Source organism: Brassica napus, chromosome C3 (genome assembly GCF_020379485.1).
Source record: "Brassica napus cultivar Da-Ae chromosome C3, Da-Ae, whole genome shotgun sequence".
In the NCBI taxonomy this organism is placed as follows: domain Eukaryota; kingdom Viridiplantae; phylum Streptophyta; class Magnoliopsida; order Brassicales; family Brassicaceae; genus Brassica; species Brassica napus.
In genome coordinates, this window is record NC_063446.1 from 22,142,252 (window position 1) to 22,162,777 (window position 20,526).

General features: G+C 36.0%; 1 pseudogene; it reads right to left on the reverse strand.

Moving 5' to 3' along the window:
• Window positions 1-8,576: 8,576 nt before the first annotated feature.
• Window positions 8,577-20,171, reverse strand: LOC106385744 (annotated as a pseudogene).
• Window positions 20,172-20,526: the final 355 nt, after the last annotated feature.

Sequence of the window (20,526 nt, forward strand, 5' to 3'; positions counted from 1 at the left end):
TCATATCCACACACTAATCCGCAGTCGAACTTGCAAAACTTACTGACTCATATATAGTCCGGTTTGAAGTTAATGAAAAACCCAATAACCCGATAAAACCCTCTATCAGTCCGCAATCATGTCATTTATATTACTATCTTCACTAGGGGTATAGTCCCCGCGCAAGCGCGGAGCCGGATAAGTTACTGATCGTTGTGTAGTTTTGTGTACGAGATTTTGTCGTTTATTTTTTTTCCACTTTTGTTTTTCCGTGTTGTATATAATGGTGATGAACATAACATTTGGAAGTCACACAGTTTGATTAAGTTGATATAAGAATGACTGGCGAATTCATATGCATTATTTTCGTAATGATTTGATCGACCATTAGCGTTATTAGCGCTTTCATGTTCAAAAGATAAAGTTTATGAAGTTGTTTAGTATTTACTTAGGTAGTTGTTAGTATATAAAACAAATAGTGTAATGAAAAAAATATAAAATTTGAATTCAAAAAATTAAGCAAATTTATCAAACAATAAATTAAATTATTTTCTTATTTTACCTAAATTAATTTCAAAATATAGAATTGTAATAAACTATTTTTTAAAAAAAATTAATAAGTCTAGAAAAATTTATAAAATTATACGGTTGCAAAATTATTTATTTTTAGAGTTTTACTCGACTTTGTTAAAAATAATTTATGGTGGACAAAAAAATGTCAGAAATAGGTAAACAAAAAAAATACACCACTGACAAATCTTGTATGAGTTAGAACCCGTCGACGTTTCATTAATAATCCAAAATAGAAATAAAATCTCCGAACAGAAAAAACATGCAAGGGAAAAAATATCCAAAGTTTATGATGGAAAACAAAGATAATAGCAGTTTTTAAAAATGCATATAAAATACGTTGACGGGCTGATAGGAATATAATAGATATTTCCAATCACTCACGGCAGCGCTTGCAGTTGTTCTGAGCGTCTGAAATCTCTGGAAGATCTGCTGCAGCACGTTCCTCATCGACCTTGTCTCCCAAAACAGATGGGCCCGATGATGCTGCCAATCCTACGTCACCATCACTGCTTGGAAGAATGTTCTCACTGTGCTCCTGAAATACATGAATGTGATGACAAGTAAAATTAGACAACCTTGCCATGGTTCTCTATGATGGTATCTTCAGTGATGGTGGAGATAGTGAAGATACGGTGATTGCTATTAATGGCTTCCATCAAATTGAGAGCTCTCCATGTTTTGGGCTAGATCTTGGCAAGTAGCTATGAATACATCAAACACTATGTTGTTGGCATGCGATTTGAATCGACCTAGAGAGCCTGCAACAACATAGACGGTGAGGTTCTTGAGTATATTGAGCTCCACCAAGCCAGACACACTCGTTTTCAACACCTTGTTCCCTATCTCTCTTCTAATTACTGTCATGTCCCTCGATGCAGTTCACCGCAGCAGGTTTGTTAATGTCGGAGAAGAAGTTATCTGACCAATAAATTTCAAGTTTTTAAGTCTCAAGATGACATTAAGCTAAAAGACATTGTTTTAAAATCAAACCAATAACATACAAAATGAACTCACCATAGATTCCGATCACATCCATGTCAGAGGAATCATCGCTGAGGAACTCAATAACATTATGCACACCTTTGGTTACCATGTCCATCCCCATTGCACCACACCGGTGTTATAACTGAACCATACATAGCCATTTTTCCCTGCCAATGTACAGTGGACAGTTTGTAGCCTCATAAATCTAATTGACATGCATCCACAAAATCATTATTTCATCAGCAAAAGTTTCAATCTTGAGTCAAACCACACCACAAACATAAAAAATTTTACATCTTGGTGGTACCTGTTGAAAATGGCAGCCGACGTTTCGAAGTGATCTGGATTCTTCTAAGAAGGCTTAAGTTTCATAGCACGTTGGCATGACAAAAGCCAGACAATAGGCGCTCTAGTTGTACCGTCCTTCAGCTCCGCCTGAGACGTACCTAGCCTTGCAGCCTCTGTTAGTCCTAGCAACCAAATAACTTTCCGTTATAGCCCATCAGAACAAAGTTTACATCATATTAGTTAATCGAACAACTTCAAAGCGATCAATCAACTTTCACGATCGACCCCCTATCGTAGCGATGGATGGTAGTGATTCACACGAACTGGGATAGAACCGTGGATCTCGGAATTCTGCCTAGAGAAACATACGCTTAAAGTATTAAAACTGATAGCTTGAATATTGATTAAACAAATATGGTATATATTATTCTATAGAAAGTCAAATTGTCAATACCTTTTCCTAGGTACTATGTTCTAGGCGAAGAAAGGTGGCGGGGACAACGAACGATTAAGCAACAACAACAGTGGAGGCTGACATCGTTGAAGGTTGGCTAAAAGCTGCGACAGTTCAATTTAGGAGTAATTTAATAAGAGATATGGGTCTCAAGGTTTGTTTGAGGAATTATATATACTGAGACGAATTGTTTCAGAGGTGAAACTGTACCATAACTGATCGTTGGAGATATAGAGAGGTGAAGATGAAAAGTTTCAGAATTTTTTTTGATAAGCTAAAATGGTAACGCTTCGGTTTATCGGTGGAGACATAGTACTATAAAAATCCCAGATACATACAAAAGAGATTAACTCACTTATAAGTTTTATTGTGCCAGAATGCGGATTTTACTAAATAGGTTTCGATGATCAAAGTTACACGTGAGTATTGAAACATTACAGTTATGTGTGGGATCCACTATAAGAAAATCTTCATAAATATATATTAGTTTCGGTAATCAATGTACAAAGTATCCTTTAGTTCAGTGGTATAAATGTTGGTGTTTATATCACAGTAACCCGGGTTCGAATCACAGATTTGACATTTTTCACACTTTTTAAAAGTGGGGCCCACTTACCTGCTGACGTGTCGCATCAGGAGTGATGAAACTGGCTCATTATAATGTAGATTATTATTTTTAATAACCAGTTAACTATACCTAAACTATATATGATTACATAACTTAAACTCAAAAAGCCCAAAAATTGGGGTTAGTTTGCTAGCTAACAAGCTACAACGATAAATAAAAATTGAATAGCCAAGAACAGAAGAGTGGGGCTTGAGGGAGGATCAAATTGCGCCCAAGAAAGTGGATTTAGCTGGATTTGGATCGTGTACTTCACCTTTTGGATGATCTTGATCTGAGGTTACTGCTAGACGTTGGTATAAAGCCTAGAGTTTTTTTTCTTTCAAATGGAGTAAATAAAGGTTTGATAGCACAATTTAATGATCAGAGCAACATTTTTGTCCTAAGAAGGGTTTTTCAACCAGTCTTTGCTTCAAGATCACTAGGGGGGTATAGATCAAGGGGTGAATAAAAGAAAGACAATATTTGCTAAATTGCATAAAAAATAAATGTTGTTGATTTTCATGCACAAGCTACAAACAGTTGGGACTTGGACTCCCCACTAGCGCAACCTGTCTTGTAACTAATTGATTAATAGCCAGGGAAACATGTTTAGGAATTCGTCTCAAGGAACCGCACTTGTTTATGCCAAAAGATAGCAGATCTTTACGAAATTTGTTTGTCATGAAAGTATTATTTTTCTTATGGAAGTCAATTTTTTTTCTTTTTGGCAACCATTCCTATTGGAGAGTTCTTTTCAATAAAAATTTTCGTAAGAAAGTGTCACATTTCTTTGTTTTCCTTTTCCCTAAAGACAGTTAAAGTTTTTCTTGTTTAATTATAAAGGGAGAAGGCGAAAGATCAAAATGCCCTTTGTGTTTAATCTGAATTTTGTCTGTTTAGTCAGAATATTGTGTGTTCGAAATCATGAATTCGATGTTGATTAATTATTTGAAATATATTTATTGAAAGATCAAAGATTGGTTAAAAGACAAAAATAATGAAATTGTCAATGAGTAATGAACTCGTCAAGACAGTTAGCTATGAAAACTTTAGTTCTTGTGCTGATTTTTGTGTGATTATGAATGATCCTTTTTTGAGTTAGGTCTCCTTTATTTATAGCATACTTCTTTCTTTTTCTTTCTAAGTCGGTATATCTTCCTTTGACCGCCTTTATCTAACTGGGTAGAGTTCGGTCGACTTGATAGCCATGTCGAGAGATATAATCTATCTCCAATAAAAAGTCTCCTCAATTTATTGTGAGAAACAAAGTCGATCTCAATGAATTACCAGGAATGAATTTTGAAAGTAAAAGAATTTGGCTTGATTTGTCTTTCAAATGCTGCCAAGCTATCATATCAGTGTTTCCTAAGGGCTTCGTTAGTTTTCCGCAAACTAGTTATCTAGAACTTTGGTTATCAATAGTTACTAGGTGTTTTCCTGCACCATGTGCAGTAAAGAATTTTTTAAATCTAACTTATATTTAAAAATAAATTTAATTAAATATTATAGATTTTACTATTCTTTTACTAATATTTAATATAGATTTGATATATATTAAATCAATTTGTATAAAACTAATAAAAATGATATAAAATTATATAATTATCATAAATTTAGCCTAAACAATATTTATAAAATTTGTAGATATATAAGAAACTAATGATCTTACGATTAGATATTTAAATTTTTAAAAAATTGCAGAAATTTTTGAAAGCTTTAATAATACAAATTGTATAATTATACAAAATAATAATATTTCAAAATTTGAAATGTTATATATGAATATATTTATTTTATAGATGATGTATGAGCTATTACCATATTTAAAAAAAGTTTACCAAAAAAAAATATCAATATTGAATGTAATATATGAATTATTACCATATTCTAATAAGTTTACCAAAAATATAAATCAACAATAAATGAAATTATCCATGTCATATTTTTCTGGAAGCCATGTCATCAATTTCAGTAGTCATGTCATATTTGTTTTGTTAAATTGATTATAGAGAGGACATGTGGCAAAATCACTTCGCAAATATAGTCTAGGGTGTGTGTACCATTGGTCCAATCCTTAAATCGGCCCTCTGGTTTTATCTTGGAAAGTAGAATTGTGGTCTCCTCAAAATGCGGGAACGTGGCATCGCCAGGGTTTATAGACATAATGATAATCTTTCCTCGGGTATGAATGGTGACCAGGGAACGGCGAGCAATAATGCATTTTCTAACATTTTTAAAAAATATTACCATTCACAAGGAATAGTAATTCTCTCTTATTCCCTTTCATTCCCTTTTTTGTAGAGAATTAAAGAACAAAATTATTCCTTGTTAAATTTGATAAGGAACAACAATTATTTTTCATTCCTGCTATTTTATTCTCGTACATTCCTTTTTTAATTGTTCCTCTTGTTTCCCGGATGGTCACCAGTCAAACCCTTCGTATTCTGCACCGTATCATTATAAATATGAGACTCCTCTCCTTATTATCTTAATTCCCCTAATGATCAACGTAGTTTTCTCTCTCGTCCTCTCTCTTTCCTTCGCCGTTTTTTTTAACTTACTTCCAGATCTACCACTATATATTTAGTAATTTCTCTGATTTTCTCCAAGTTCTTCATCCATTCTTCAACATAAAATGTCTTGTATAAATAAATGTTCAAGGAAAGAGAAGGAAATTGATACTGCAGCGAGTTCGGATTCGGAAGAATCTGGAGCTTCCAGTCTGACTAACGACCTAGTAAGATGACATTAGGGAGCTGTGATTGATACAGATTTTCTAGATTGTGCCCAACTGGCTGTAATTCAATATGTTTCGGGCTGAAGGAGAATGAAGTCGATGACGAGGAGATGACAACAAGGAAGTCGGTCATCAATCTGAAGCGACCTTCTTGGCATCCCTGATACACTAAAATTGATTTTTTACTATTGCAAACTAACGGTGGTTGTTGTAATACTTTAGATTCAATTCCAGAGGACCGTTTCTACACTTTATTCTTATGAGTTCAATATCAAGCTAACACAATTTATTTCATTCAAATAAAAGAATTCAAAATAAACTAGCCAGTAACCGAGTTGAAATGGGTTGGTTTTCAGATTATAAAAGATCTTAATCTAGGGTGAAAGATCGAGTGTCAAACGATCATGATCCAAACATCTATTCAAGGGTTATCTATCTGTGAGTCTATAACTCGAAAGACACAAATAGATCGATCCACTTTCATGGCATCTCCCCTTTTTTTTTTCAAGTGATCTCAGTACTTAAATATCATTTGGATTAAAACAAGATGATAAACATTATTGCTCAGATTCAATTACTTTACAATTTTTGCTAACATCTACTTTCGCTGGTTAGAGACAAGCTGTCCATTCATGTTGTTTCTAGCAACCTAAACACTTTTGATGATTAGATTAAACCTAGTTTCAAATACTAAGTGATCAGTTTAATGCAGACAATAAGCGTAACCATGAATTGAGATAATCAACAATTACCTAATTTTTGTTTAGCTCATCAATCTAACACCCTAGACAAAGCAAGCTGGCTACTCAGCCATTAACAAAGAAAATACATAGACAAATAATGAAGAAAACATGAATAACGATTGCAAAAAGAATGAAATAGGGTTAAGGGATTCTGCTCTACATCAAGAGAGAGAGTATCGATCATTCTCCCTTACAAGGTGGCAAATCGCAAGTATCTCCTTAGTATGTGTTCTTTGTAAAAACTGAAGTAGTTCTAAAAACTAAATGAAACATTTCATATATAAGAGGTCACGGGCGGGTGGGAGAAAGAGAGGGTACCCTAGGGCAAATCCATGATTTTTTGGAAACCTCCATTCTTAATTCGGCTGCTCTGTTCTGAAATCTCCAAATTGCACTTTTTCTGCATACTTCCCTGCAAATGCTGTACAACCTACTCCGGACCTGTAATGGCTCGAAAATGACTAAAACGAATCGATAAAGAATTGAAAGCACTTTAAGAAAACTATATACAATTTGTCAAAAATGCAATATATCAATCCCAACCAATGACCCTTTATCTTCAGGCCTTATTCCAATCAGACCATGTAAAGACGATTACTTTATTTACCAAAATGAGATCCCAAATGAGGACGTTAGATCTGTCGGTCATTGAAGGCCAGAATTAGAAGAACCCTCTACTAACTATGTCTAAACTATAAAGCATCAAAGAACTCATATCTCTTCTGAATGCTGGTACCAACTTCACTTTTCTGATCCTAAACCTGACCAAATGACATGGGCCCCACTAGTCAGATATGCGTGCATCTATGAATCATGATTCGAGAAGGATGACAAACTATGGCTCCACACCCCCATCTCATCAACTCATACTGCAACAGGCGTGAGGTCGCCCTTTCTCAATTGCGATTGTATTGATGGTAGTGGTTGCCAAGACCAACGTGTCAATGTATTCTACGGTCTTTTTTAGTGTTAGGTATGAAAAAAATATTTGTCTTTGTAGGGCCTGTTGTCCGTTTTCTGGTCCATCCGTCTCTGAGTAGGGCTCTCAGATCAGGTCTAGAGTGGGTTGAAATCTGCCCCCCTCAACACTCGTCATAGCAGATCCTGAAGTATTTTAACTGGTTCAACTGTACACCTAATATTTGCATCTGCAAACATCTTCATTCCATACAATTTTATTCGAGGTTCTGATACATTAAAATTGTGTCTTTACTACTGCAAGCTAACAGTGGTAGATGTCGTATTTGAGATTCAATTCCAGAAGACCGTTCTTACACTTTATTTCTATGAGTTCGATATAAAGCTAAGACAAATTGATTTAATGAAAATAAAAGAATGAAAATAATCAAGTGACAGAAGGTGATTTGGTTTGGTTTTCAGATTATAAAAGATACCAAGTCTAAGGCGATGGATCGGGTGTCAAGCGATCATGAGCCAAATAACTATTCAAGGATTAATTCAAAACAAGTCTAGAACTCGAAATACACATGAAGATCGATCCATTCTTGTGGTATCTCATCTTTTATCAAGCAATCCTAATGTCTAAGTTGTCGTTTGGATTAGAATATGATAACAAACATTATGCTTGGATTCGATTGGTTCACAACACACACTAACATCTACTTTCGCTTGTTAGGGGCGAGTTTCTCATTCAAGTTATTTCTAGCAACCTAAAACACTTTTGATGAATAGATTAAACCTAGAATCAAACACTAAGTGTACAGTTTAGTGCAAGCTTTAAGTTCAACAATGAAGGGAGACAATCACACCAATAACTCTTATATGTATTTATCTCATGGATTTCGACACCCTAACACCCTAACACCCTAACACCCTAGACCTAACTACTGACTACTAAGCCATGAACAGAGAAAACAAATAGATAATAGATGAAGAAAACATGTTTGAATCAATAATGATAAGCAAAGAGGGTTTAGAAATCTCTAAAGGGTGTAGAGATTTTTCTCCCTCAAAGTTACAAAGTATCAAGCTCTCTCTCTCTCTCTCTCTCTCTCTCTCTCTCTCTCTCTCTCTCTCTCTCTCTCTCTCTCTAAAAAGTGGCATAGTTTGATAAGAATAATAGGAAACGATATATTGTAGGTCTGTGGCGGTTAGAAAAAGGAATCCTTAGGTTAAACCCCGAAATATTGGAATTTTTCTTAAAAATCTCAGGCGCAGGAGCGGCTGATCCATTCTAAAAATCTCCAATTGGTGTTCTTTTCCGCCTCTTTTACTCCAAGTGATCCACATTCCAGCAAAGACAACTCAAGACATGTAATGATACGAACTTGACTAAAAAACTCGATAAAAACTTAAAATCACTTGTAAAACATTGTTATAATGTGCCAAAAACACAATAGATCAGGTTCCGTCTGTTTCTCTCTCTCTATTTCAGAGCTTAGCTCATTTTTCCAGCCATCTTACTATCGCAAAACTATTTTTTATTTTCTCTTTACATCAAACTGCTATTAAAATAGCAGAATTTGGTGTCACTCAGTCACTCCTTTCTTTTGGATTTGGTGTCACTCAGTCATTCCTCAAAAATCATCATTCCATCATGTTTTATTGTTTTTTACTGGTTGATGATTATGTAAAAGACTTGCCTGTTAAAAACAGATTTATCAGTTTCACTATTTTCTGTCCTTTGTAGACAAATCTCCAAATTTTCAGATGTAAGTGAAATAAATAATGGACTGAAGCGAACCTAACATATATTTTCTTCTACTAACAAAAGGCGAAGACGAAGTGGAGATAGTGCTTGCTTTGTATTAACTGATTAAAGTCTGAAAATCCTCTCTTCATCTTTTTTGTTTGTTTGCTAGTTCTTTCTACTTTTCCTTTTCTCCCACTCAAACCCTTATCTAACCCTTGTAATCGATTAATTTATCTTTTAAAAAAAATATGTAATGAATTTTATGCTTCACCGATTTTGCTGAATCTATTTTTTAAAGTTTTGCCTTTTTTGATAGATGATAGTCTCGAAAACACAGATCTTTGGTCATTCAACAAACAACCAGTTAAAATCAGGTTACCAGTGTTGAGACTCATGGCTGATATAGGTCAACCTAGAACAAGAATCAAACACACAAAACAAACTCGTCGACATAGAAGGACGCGGAACAACTAGAAAATAAAGACACAAGCAAATAGTTACCCAGAATTCATCTAGAATAGCTACGTCTCTGTGTCTGGGTCTGGTAAGAAGTAATCCACTATAATCTTTAAAACAAAGCACATCTTCTTTCCCTCAAGCTTACAATTTGGCTTTCTTGCTTAAGAGAAAAGAGACCACATAAGCTCTTCTTATATATAGAGTCAATTACGTTAACATAGTTGGATAAAGATTTCTCACTCTTTTCCGTAATCTATTATGAATATTTTAAAAATACTTTAACTTTCATAAATCATGAAACTAATATTTTCAGGAAACTATTAACTTTCATAACATCATGAAAGCGATATTTTTTTTCCTAATATGACAGTTTTGTATTGGTTTAAATTATTCGATCTTGTTTGATCTTTATCACCAAATCTTGACGAAATCCTTGACACAGGTTTTTACTATTCAAATCACCGTACTCCACACTCTCCTAAAAGACCACCTAACAATAAGGTCGAAGGATCCGATTTGAGACACGAGATCGAAGGAACAGAGTACTCATCCACAACCCCATACGCATTCCAACAGAACGGATCCACAACCATTTCACCTTTTGAAGGCACCAAATCAATATCCGAAACTGTCAAATTTACGCATGGGACGTTGTTGCTGCATCCAAAATGCATAGGAGGACTACGTCTATCGTATGTCCCTTTTATACTTTGATATACTACATCATTCACAAAAACCGCATTTGTTTTGTCAGTTTTTGCTCGTGCAATAGTACTGATCGATAATTATTGGATTTCGGACATTATCCATTTGGATATTGTCAAACGTTACACCAGAAACGGACCCGGATCCACCTTGCCATGTCTTGATCCGTACACCATTGTCGGAAAACTTGATGAACGAGTCTCTAACCGTAATATTGGAGACGCATGCACGTGAGTTTTGGTTGCCTAAACTTCCAATGCTACATAAAACATAATTATGTTAAATCATTATATTGAGACATTATATAGAGAAAATCTTTAAAGTGTATAACATTTTAAAAAAAAATTATCATCATAAAATCAGTATTCAAGAATTTTTTTTTTTTTTAAATAGCATTCATTTTGCAAGATAAAAATAAATAAACTACCAACTTTTAAACTCTAATTTCACCCATCCCATAAATACTAAACTTTAGACTCTAATTATAAATCCTAAACCTAACTATTACTAAAAAGTCTTTCAAATTTTTAACAAATGTTATATTGGAAAAATTTCTCCATTATATAAAATTGAATTATAATAATGAGTAATTTTTCTTTACCTAATTCCATGGCCGCCAGGTCCGCAAGTGAGATTCAGTATATCGATATTGTATGATCCAGATCCAATGGAGACACAATCATCTCCTGAGGAAAGTTTTTAAGAATCTTTAGTAAGTTGACAGTATATATGATTGAAGATAGCTATGTGTACGTTGAATATATACCGTTGGAGATAACCGAGTTATGAATCTCAACGGAGTTGGAGTTCTCGATGTGGATGCCGTCAGTGTTGGGACTTGACGGTGGAGATGTGATTCGAAGGGAGTTGATGTGAACTTCATGACATCCGTCGAATGTCATATGAAACTGCGGGCTATTTTTAATAGTCACACCTTGCATACTTAGATTTGAGCTCATGAAAAACCTCAAAGCCTGTCCACACCAAAATCTTTACATACATTATTTTAAAATTTGTAAAAATAAGAAAAATGCTTTTATGTATTTAATGTGTTTACTTACGGCAGGGCTTTCACATGGACCAGTAAGTGCAGTCGTTTTGTTGACATTCTGTTTGAACATAACAAGTATTAAGATTCATAGGTTATACATGCATATTTACGTTACATTACATTATCGTATGTTTTTTGTTGTTTTAAAATAGTAAATTTTCATGAAGTTCAAATTAAAACGTAACATGATATATATAGTTTTATATCAATCCTTCTAAATTACTTTTTTCACTACAAGAAAACACACCGAATTCCGACGGATCTTCCGACGGACACCAAGGTCGTCGGACATTTGCGACGGAATACTGACAAATTTCCGACCAAATCCAAAAAAATGAAGTCGTCGGAATTCCGTCGGCCATTTCCGACCGAATTCCGACGACATACGGTTCGTCGGAATTTTCCGACGACTTTTCGACGACATTCCGATAAAAAATGTAACCGTTGTAGTCGTCGGAAGTTCGTCGGTATATTCCGACGAAATTCCGACGACATTCCGATTAACAGCAAAGTCGTCGGAATTCCGTCGGTATTTTCCGACGGAATTCCGACGAACCATGTGACCGTTGCCGACAAATACATATGACCGTTGTATAGCCGTTTGGGATTGGACAATTCCGACGGAATTCCGACGGACTTCTTTACATCCGTCGGAATTTCGTCGGAAAGTCGTCGGAGGTCCGTAAGCAATTTCCTATAAATACAACCCCTCCTCATTCAACTCATTCACACTTCATTCTCTCTTCATTCTCTTTAGTCATAACAATTCCGTGAAAATCATGTCTTCAGAAGTTTATTATCGTTCGTGGATGGATAAACCTCATTTGGATCCGAACACCAATTTGCTTACGGAAGAATACGTTCAAGGGATTGGAGAATTCATGAGGCTTGTTCAACAGCAACCGGATGCAAAAAGTGGTATGTTAAGATGTCCCTGCTCTTCTTGCAATAATAATAAGGTTATAAAAGAATTTGATGTTTGGACTCATTTGTATATGAAAGGGTTTTCACGTAATTATAAAGTTTGGTACCTTCATGGGGAAACTGGTTATGAATATGGTAGTACTAGCGAACCTCAGCCTGTTAGTGAACCTCAGCCTGATATTAGGTTAGAAGAATCTAGAACGGATATAGATTATGGTGTAGGTACTGAGCAGATGGTACATGATCATTATAGAGGGGAAGAACCAAACCCCGAGTCTAGGAGATTTTTTGACATGTTGGATGCAGGAAAACAACCTTTGTATCAAAATTGTAGAGATGGTCATTCAGTCTTATCATCTGCAACTAGATTAATGGGTATTAAGACAGACTATAATTTGGCTGAAGAATGTATGGATGCGATTACTGATTTTGTCAAAGGTATTCTACCTGAGGATAACCTTGCACCGGGTTCATACTACGAGGTTCAGAAACTTGTTGCAGGTCTTCAACTACCGTATGAAGTGATAGATGTATGTATTGACAACTGCATGATCTACTGGAGAGCGGATGAGACACGGAATGTATGCAAATTTTGTGGGAAACCTCGTTATCAGGAGACGAGGGGAAGAGTTCCGATCCCATTCAAAAGAATGTGGTATTTGCCTTTGACGGAAAGATTGAAGAGGTTGTATCAGTGTGAGCGCACAGCAAAAGCAATGAGATGGCATGCAGAGCATTCCACAAATGGTGAGATTAGACATCCTTCAGATGCAAAGGCTTGGAAACATTTCCAGTCAACATATCCAGAATTTGCGGAAGAGAGAAGAAATGTTTATCTTGGATTATCTACTGATGGTTTCAGCCCATTTGGAAAGCATGGAAGGCAGTATTCTCTATGGCCAGTTATTGTGACACCGTACAACTTACGGCCGAGCTTGTGCATGCGACGAGAGTTTTTGTTTCTCTCAATTCTAGTCCCCGGGCCAGATCATCCTAAAAGATCACTAGATGTGTTTCTTCAACCACTAATATATGAGTTGCAACAACTATGGGCGCATGGTTTTGAGACATACGATGTTTCGCGCAAAGAAAACTTTCAGATGCGGGCAGTACTTATGTGGACAATAAGTGACTTTCCAGCATATGGTATGTTATCTGGATGGACAACACATGGGAAGCTATCATGTCCATATTGTCAAGATGACACAGATGCTTTCCAACTAAAGAACGGAAGGAAAACGTGTTGGTTTGACTGTCACAGACGATTTCTACCACCTGATCATCCATACCGCAGGAGTAAGACTTCGTTTACGAAGAACAAGCAGGTGTTTGATGGTCCACCTGAGGAAGTTAGTGGGAAAGATTTGTTGAAGCAGTTTAGGTATTTTGATGCAGAAAGGACGCCAGATGTAGGTGGACATGAAAACATTCGAGTCAATGCGGTTGGAGAGCTACATAACTGGCACAAAAAGAGTATTTTCTGGGATCTACCATATTGGGAGAGTCATCTATTGCGGCATAATTTAGATGTCATGCATATTGAGAAGAACTTCTTCGATAATCTGATGAACACAGTCCTTAACATCCAAGGTAAAACGAAGGATAATTTGAAGTCAAGGTTGGATTTAGTCGATATTTGTGATCGTTCTGAACTTCACGTTGATGAGAACGGTACGGCCCCTTTTCCCATTTATCGGCTAGATGGTGCTAGAAAAGAAGAGTTCTTTGATTGGATTACAGAGAAAGTGAAATTTCCTGACGGATATGCATCAAATTTGGGGAACTGCGTTGATAGAAGCGAAGGAAAGTTTACTGGCTTGAAGAGTCATGATTGTCATGTAATTATGCAGCGCCTCCTTCCGTTTGCCTTTTCAGCATTATTGCCACGTAATGTTCATGAAGCAATTGCAGGGATTAGTGTTTTTTTCCGTGACTTATGCAGCAGAGTATTGACTGAAGAGGGTATTAATAATTTGAAGACAAACGCACCAGTCAGCATGTGCAACCTTGAGAAGATATTTCCTCCATCATTCTTTGATGTAATGGAACATCTTGCTATTCATCTCGCAAGAGAATTGGAACTTGGTGGTCCTGTGCAGTACAGATGGATGTATATTTTTGAGCGTTATATGCATCATCTGAAGAAGATGGTCAAAAATCAAAGCAGGGTGGAAGGATCTATAGTGGCACAGGTGATCAATGAAGAAACTGCAATCTTTGCTGAAAATTATTTTCCACCAGAAGTGCAAACAAAACACCGAAGACCTGCTCGGCATGATGATAGAGGGGAGAGAGCAACATATCATGTTACTGTCCCAAGCATGTTCAAGGAAATAGGACGACTTAGTGGAAAATTCACGAAGCGGAGACTTACGGACACTGAGAACGCTCATTTGCAAACATATTTGCTCACCAACTGTGAAGATGTTCTACAATATGAGAGGTAAAAATATTTATTCATTTATTGTTAGATTAATATTCAATAAATTTATTTCATATTGATAATATTTTTGTATATAGTGTATATATGGCGGAGTTGCGTATGACTCACAGGCATGCAACAGAAGATGAGCTTCGACAACTTAGAGATAACGGATTTGCTGCGTGGCTTCGTAGTTATGTGAGTCATATATCCTATTACCCTATGCAAATGATTAGTTTAAATTTAATATATATAAACTAATTAATTTTGCAATCATATATGTTTTTTTTTATAGGTGAATGATGGTTTGGCCAGAGGTCTTGTGTTCGATGATTGGATACGCGAATTTGTGCAGGGACCAAACTATGTGGTCAAATCATATCCTAAATTTTGTACGCGAGGATATGCATTCACAAGGAAAGGTCATTCTAAGACAACATATGATGCTGGTGTTTCATCTTCTTCTGGTGACGATGTCTACTACGGCAACATAAAAGAAATATTGGAAATCCAATTTCCTGGAATGGTTGGATTGCGTTGTGTAGTATTCTATTGTGATTGGTATGACACCACCCCAGATAGAGGAGTGAAGATTGATGCGTTTGGTGTTACATCAGTTCATTCGCGGCGGAAACTTCAATATTATGATCCCTTCATTCTTGGTTCGCAAGCTGATCAGGTATGTCAATATATTCATAATTTTTTACCAATATAATTAATTAATGTTATATATTGAACTAATACTTTGTATAATTGATATGTATAGGTGTGCTACATCAGTTACCCTCGGGTGACGTACAGAGACGATCCATGGGTTACTGTAACGCAAATCAACCCAAGAGGACGAGTGGATGGAACTTCTGATGATGATGAACCATTGCAACCAGAGTCTACCAGCAACGCCCAGGCAGTTGAAGATTTGGAAAATGTTCAACTCGTTGAGAATTTGACTGTGTTTGGACATGATGCTGTCGTACATTCAGAGCCGGAAGCCGAGGTTGGGGAGTTTGATGAAGATTCAGAAGATTCTGATTAGTTTTTTTTTTTTTTTTTTTTTTAATGGTCCGTCGGAAATCCCTCGCAATATACCGACGACATAGCGACGACAACGGGTTTCATTGAAAATTGGAAAGGTCGTCGGTATTTCGTCGGAAAATACCGACGACATGTTTTTCTATAAAGTTTCAATCATAAAAATCTATAAATTTAGATGCCAAAACTATGAAAATAACACATAATAAGTGTTTAGTATAGTATTAGATCGCAACCGTTCAAATATAACAACTCATTAAAATATTTATGTATGCATATCATTGTTTTCATAACATCTCATCTTAACATTATGTACTTATACAATCATATTTATATAAGCTTACACTACAAAAAATATTGTTGTGTAAAATCGTGTTATAAAACATTTTTATTGTTAAATCTTTATGCAAATACTATATATATTATCAAAGGTTTGGATTTTGCATTTAGAAACTTGAAAAGAACACCCTAAACACTAAGTCGTCGGAATTCCGTCGGAAAATACCGACGGAATGTGTCCGTCGGAAAATACTGACGGACACGTTCCGTCGGAATTTCAATTAGCCCGGGAGAACCAAACCGCTTGAAAATTTTCGCGAATCGGCATTTGGTATATTTTAAATATACCGACGGAATACCGACGAACCCGTGTCCGTCGGAATCCACGGAAATAAAAACCCTTCTCCTTTCTTCTTCGTTATCTCCGCGGCCTCTCTCTCTCTCAAAACTCTCCGGCGATTTCGGCGATTTCGGCGACTCTCCGGCGATTCCGGCCTCTCTTCACCGGCGAATCCTCTCCTCACCCTCCTATCTCTTCCCCAAACCCCAAATCATGTAAGAATCATCCCAAACCTTTTTTTTTTTCAATTGTTTAGGGTTTTGGAAGTTGATCTCGGATTTTAGGTTGTTTGATTGAACATTTTAGGATTGAATGGATAGTTTAGGATATATAAGTTAGGATTGTTGTTTTAGTTTTTTTGGAACATTTTTTGATTTTTAAAAACGTTTTTTGATTTTTTAAAACGTTTTTTTTTATTTTTAAAAACGTTTTTTGATTTTTAAAAACTTTTTTTGATTTTTAAAAACGTTTTTTGATATTTAAAAACGTTTTTTGATTTTTAAAAACGTTTTTTGATTTTTAAAAACGTTTTTTGATTTTTAAAAACGTTTTTTGAAAAAAATATAAATATTTAACACCATTTTTCTTCATTTATAAATTTTAACAACATTTTTCTATATTTATAAATTTTTTATAATTTTGTATACATATATATATATGTAAATCATGTATAGTAAAAATTTAAAATTTTAAAATTTTTTATATTTTTTTTTAAGTTTCCACTAATAAATATTTAACAACATTTTTTTTTAAAAATATAAATATTTAACAACATTTTTCTTCATTTATAAATTTTTAACAACATTTTTCTATATTTATAAATTTTTTATAATTTTGTATACATATATATATATATATATATATATAAAGGTTTAATAGTTTTTTTTAAAACGTTTATAAAACCTTTTGTAAATATATAAATGAAAATATGTTTGATGGGTTAATTTTTTTTTTTTAGGGCCGAGGATGAAGCCCGCCCCGCAGCCCGTCTTCGACGTAGTTCGGTGAGCGGTTCCCGTGCATCGGTATCGTCTCATGACTCGGTTCCCGCATATATTCCCGCTCCAGCTCCCTCTGCCCCTCACGCTGCCCCTCACGCTGCTGCTCAACAGGATCCGGGGGTCATGCCGGTTCATCTATTGGTTCAACAACCAGGTCGAGAGCATCTCCCGTTTCTCCAACTCAACCCACGACGAGGCCATAGCACTTGGTTAGTATTTTTTTTTATTTGTACCGTTATATTTTTTGCTTTAATTAACTTGCTAACTTGTATTTTTTTTTAAAGGTTCACCAAGTCGAAAAATGGCATTAGCCGGAGCATCAACCAGATGATGTACTCCATGCTCCGTTTTGGATATCCAAAGTGGAGTGTGATCCCTTCCGACGAACGAGAGTTGTGGTTTCGTCAGTTTGCGGTATAGTAACCCTTCATTTTTTTTAAGTTTTTACATTTTTTTACATATATTTACTTATTAAATTGTGTTTGTTTTGTAGCAAGAGTTCAACTGGCACTCCGATCTTACGGAAACAGTCCGTAAGAAATTCAACGAAAAGGCCATGGACTCTTACACAAAGCAGATAAACGCGTGGAAGACAGTTTGGCAGAAGAACAAGAAGCCACGGTTCATCAACGGGGGGGTGTGGGAGCAGTTGATAGCTCATTGGGAGAGGGAAGACACTGCAGAGACGTCTTCTAGGAACTCCAGGAACCGGAAGAGCGATCGTGGCGGGAAAGGTATGTATGTGCACAACCTCGGCGCTTGCTCCATGTCTACTAAGGAGGATGAACTTGTAAGTTTTTTATTATTATTTATCTTTATATTTTTTAAATAAATATTTTATATATTTTTTGGCTAATAATGGCGGTTTTTTTAGATCGAAGCAAATGACGGTAATCCCGTTGATCGTCTCCAACTCATTAAGGTGGCTCACACTAACAAGACGACGGGTCAAATTCAGGACCCCGTGATCAGAGGTGTAGTTGATTTGGTGGAAGCTGAGATAGTTTCTCAATCTCAGCCTCTCTCTGATGACGGCGACTCCACGGGAGCTTCAACCAACCTGTCTCTATTGCAAATAAATGAGATGGTTGAAAAGGTAATTTTTTTTATTAATATATTTTTTTTATAATGTCGATTACTTACTTGTCCATATTTACTTACTTTAAATATTTTTGTAGGCGGTTCCTAAAAGGAAAGGAGGCCGTTTAGTTGGGTTGGCCCGTCGTGCTTCTTCGTATCCGGCATCTTCTTCGCAAGCTCCGTATGCCGATCCCATGATTCTCGAGGAGCTACATGACAAAGATGAACGGATTGGGGCATTGGAGGAGCAGAACACCACTATCCTTTCGGAGAATGCCACTATCCGTTCGGAGAATGCCACTATCCTTGCTGAGTTGGCATCCCAGAAGAAGTTCAACACCGAGATTATGCAGAAGCTAGATCGTTTGATGTCTTCGAGTTCTTCTTAGTTTATTTCGGCTTTATAAAACTTTCGGAATGTTTTTTTTTCTATTTCGGTTTGTATGAATGTTTTTTTCCTATTTCGGTTTTTATGAATTTAAATTTTATAATATTATTAGTTTTAAATTTCCAATTTTTAAAATTTATTAATATCAAAAAATATATAAAAATGCAAAATTAATTTGTAAAAAAAAAGGGTATATACCGACGGACAACGGTCGTCGGAATATACCGACGGACATATATCCGTCGGAATTTACCGACAAACTCATTTCCGTCGGAATATACCGACGAACGTCGTTCGTCGGTATATTCCGACGACCGATGTCCGTCGGTAAATTCCGACGGATACAGTTCGTCGGAATAAACCGAGGAACCACGTTCGTCGGAATTGTAGTTTTCCGATGAACTCTGGTCTCGTGTAGCCGCATCGTAATATCGTCGGAAGTTCGTCAGAATGACGTTTCTTGGTATTCGTCAGAAAGTCGTCGGAATTTCTGACGAAATTCCGACGAATTTTTTTTTTCCGACGAAACGATACCGACGGACGGGTTCGTCGGAAATTCGTCGGAATAGACCGATTCCGACGAATTACCGACGATTTCGGCCATCAGAATCCCCCTGTTTTCTTGTAGTGTTTGTAATAATTGGATTGAAAAATGTTTACCCGGTGAGGTTTGCATGGAAGATCCCACCATTTTTGTCCGCGACCGTCGATAACTCCGTTGCCTATTAGAGCCATTCCTTCGATTCGATAAAAGACGAGCCATTGTCTTTTGTTGAAACCACTCGGCCACGGTTCTGGTCCATCCCGTGGCACGATGGTCCCATCGACCTTATTAATTAAATGAAAACCACCAGAAATTAAACAACATTTGATAATCTTGTAGAAATTGAAATGACTTTGATATTTGAAAAAAAAAAATACTTGGAAGTATTGGTAAGAGCGACAAGGACCGGTGAAAATAGTGGAATGGATCACGAAAGTGAAACCGAAAGGTACAAGCAATATGGAGACAGTGTTGTTGTCCTCGTCGTTGCTACAAGCTGAATCCCAAGCTGTCTTGAACGCATCAGTGTCGTCTGTGATACCGTCCCCGACCGCACCATAGTTTCTCACATCGTGGACTACTTCTTGGTCGAGATCTTGGCAAGGAGATGGAGGCTGTGACAGGTCATCAGGGTCCGGAGAAATAGATGGAGGCTGAGATTGAGAGAAGGACGAATACGGTGGCTCTGGATATGAGTTGGGATTGTGTATGTCGTTGTAATAATGTAGTCTTGCTTCGGTTCCATAAGAGAATAGAGAGGATGTAATGAGAATTAGTGTAGTGAAACGTAGAAACGGATCACGGGAAATTTTTAACATTGTAGATTTAGGATTAACAAACTTTCTGTAATGTGATTATTCTCTCCTTCTGTTATTTTGGAAATAATTTGCAGCAGAATACAGATGTTTGGTTGCAAACATATACTGAATTTGAATTTTTATTTGAAAAAGAGAATTTTTTCTTCTAAATCTTTGTTAATTATTTATAAATAATGCTGATAAGCTTATCTGTATTTAGGGACAGCTCAGAGTACATATGTGGATATCTCATGTTCCTGACAAAACCCTTATTTGTTGGAAAATCATTTGCCATAAAGTAAACTGTATTTTACAGATACTATTGAATAATGCTCCTATTTAGACATTATAATATCGTTTGCAACTTAAAGATTTGACTAAGTTGAATTATTTCATGTGCTCATATATTATAGCAGAAGATTGTGATTTGTGAAGGGTACCAATTCACGTGCAAACGATACTACTATTGTGATTGTGATTTTGTTT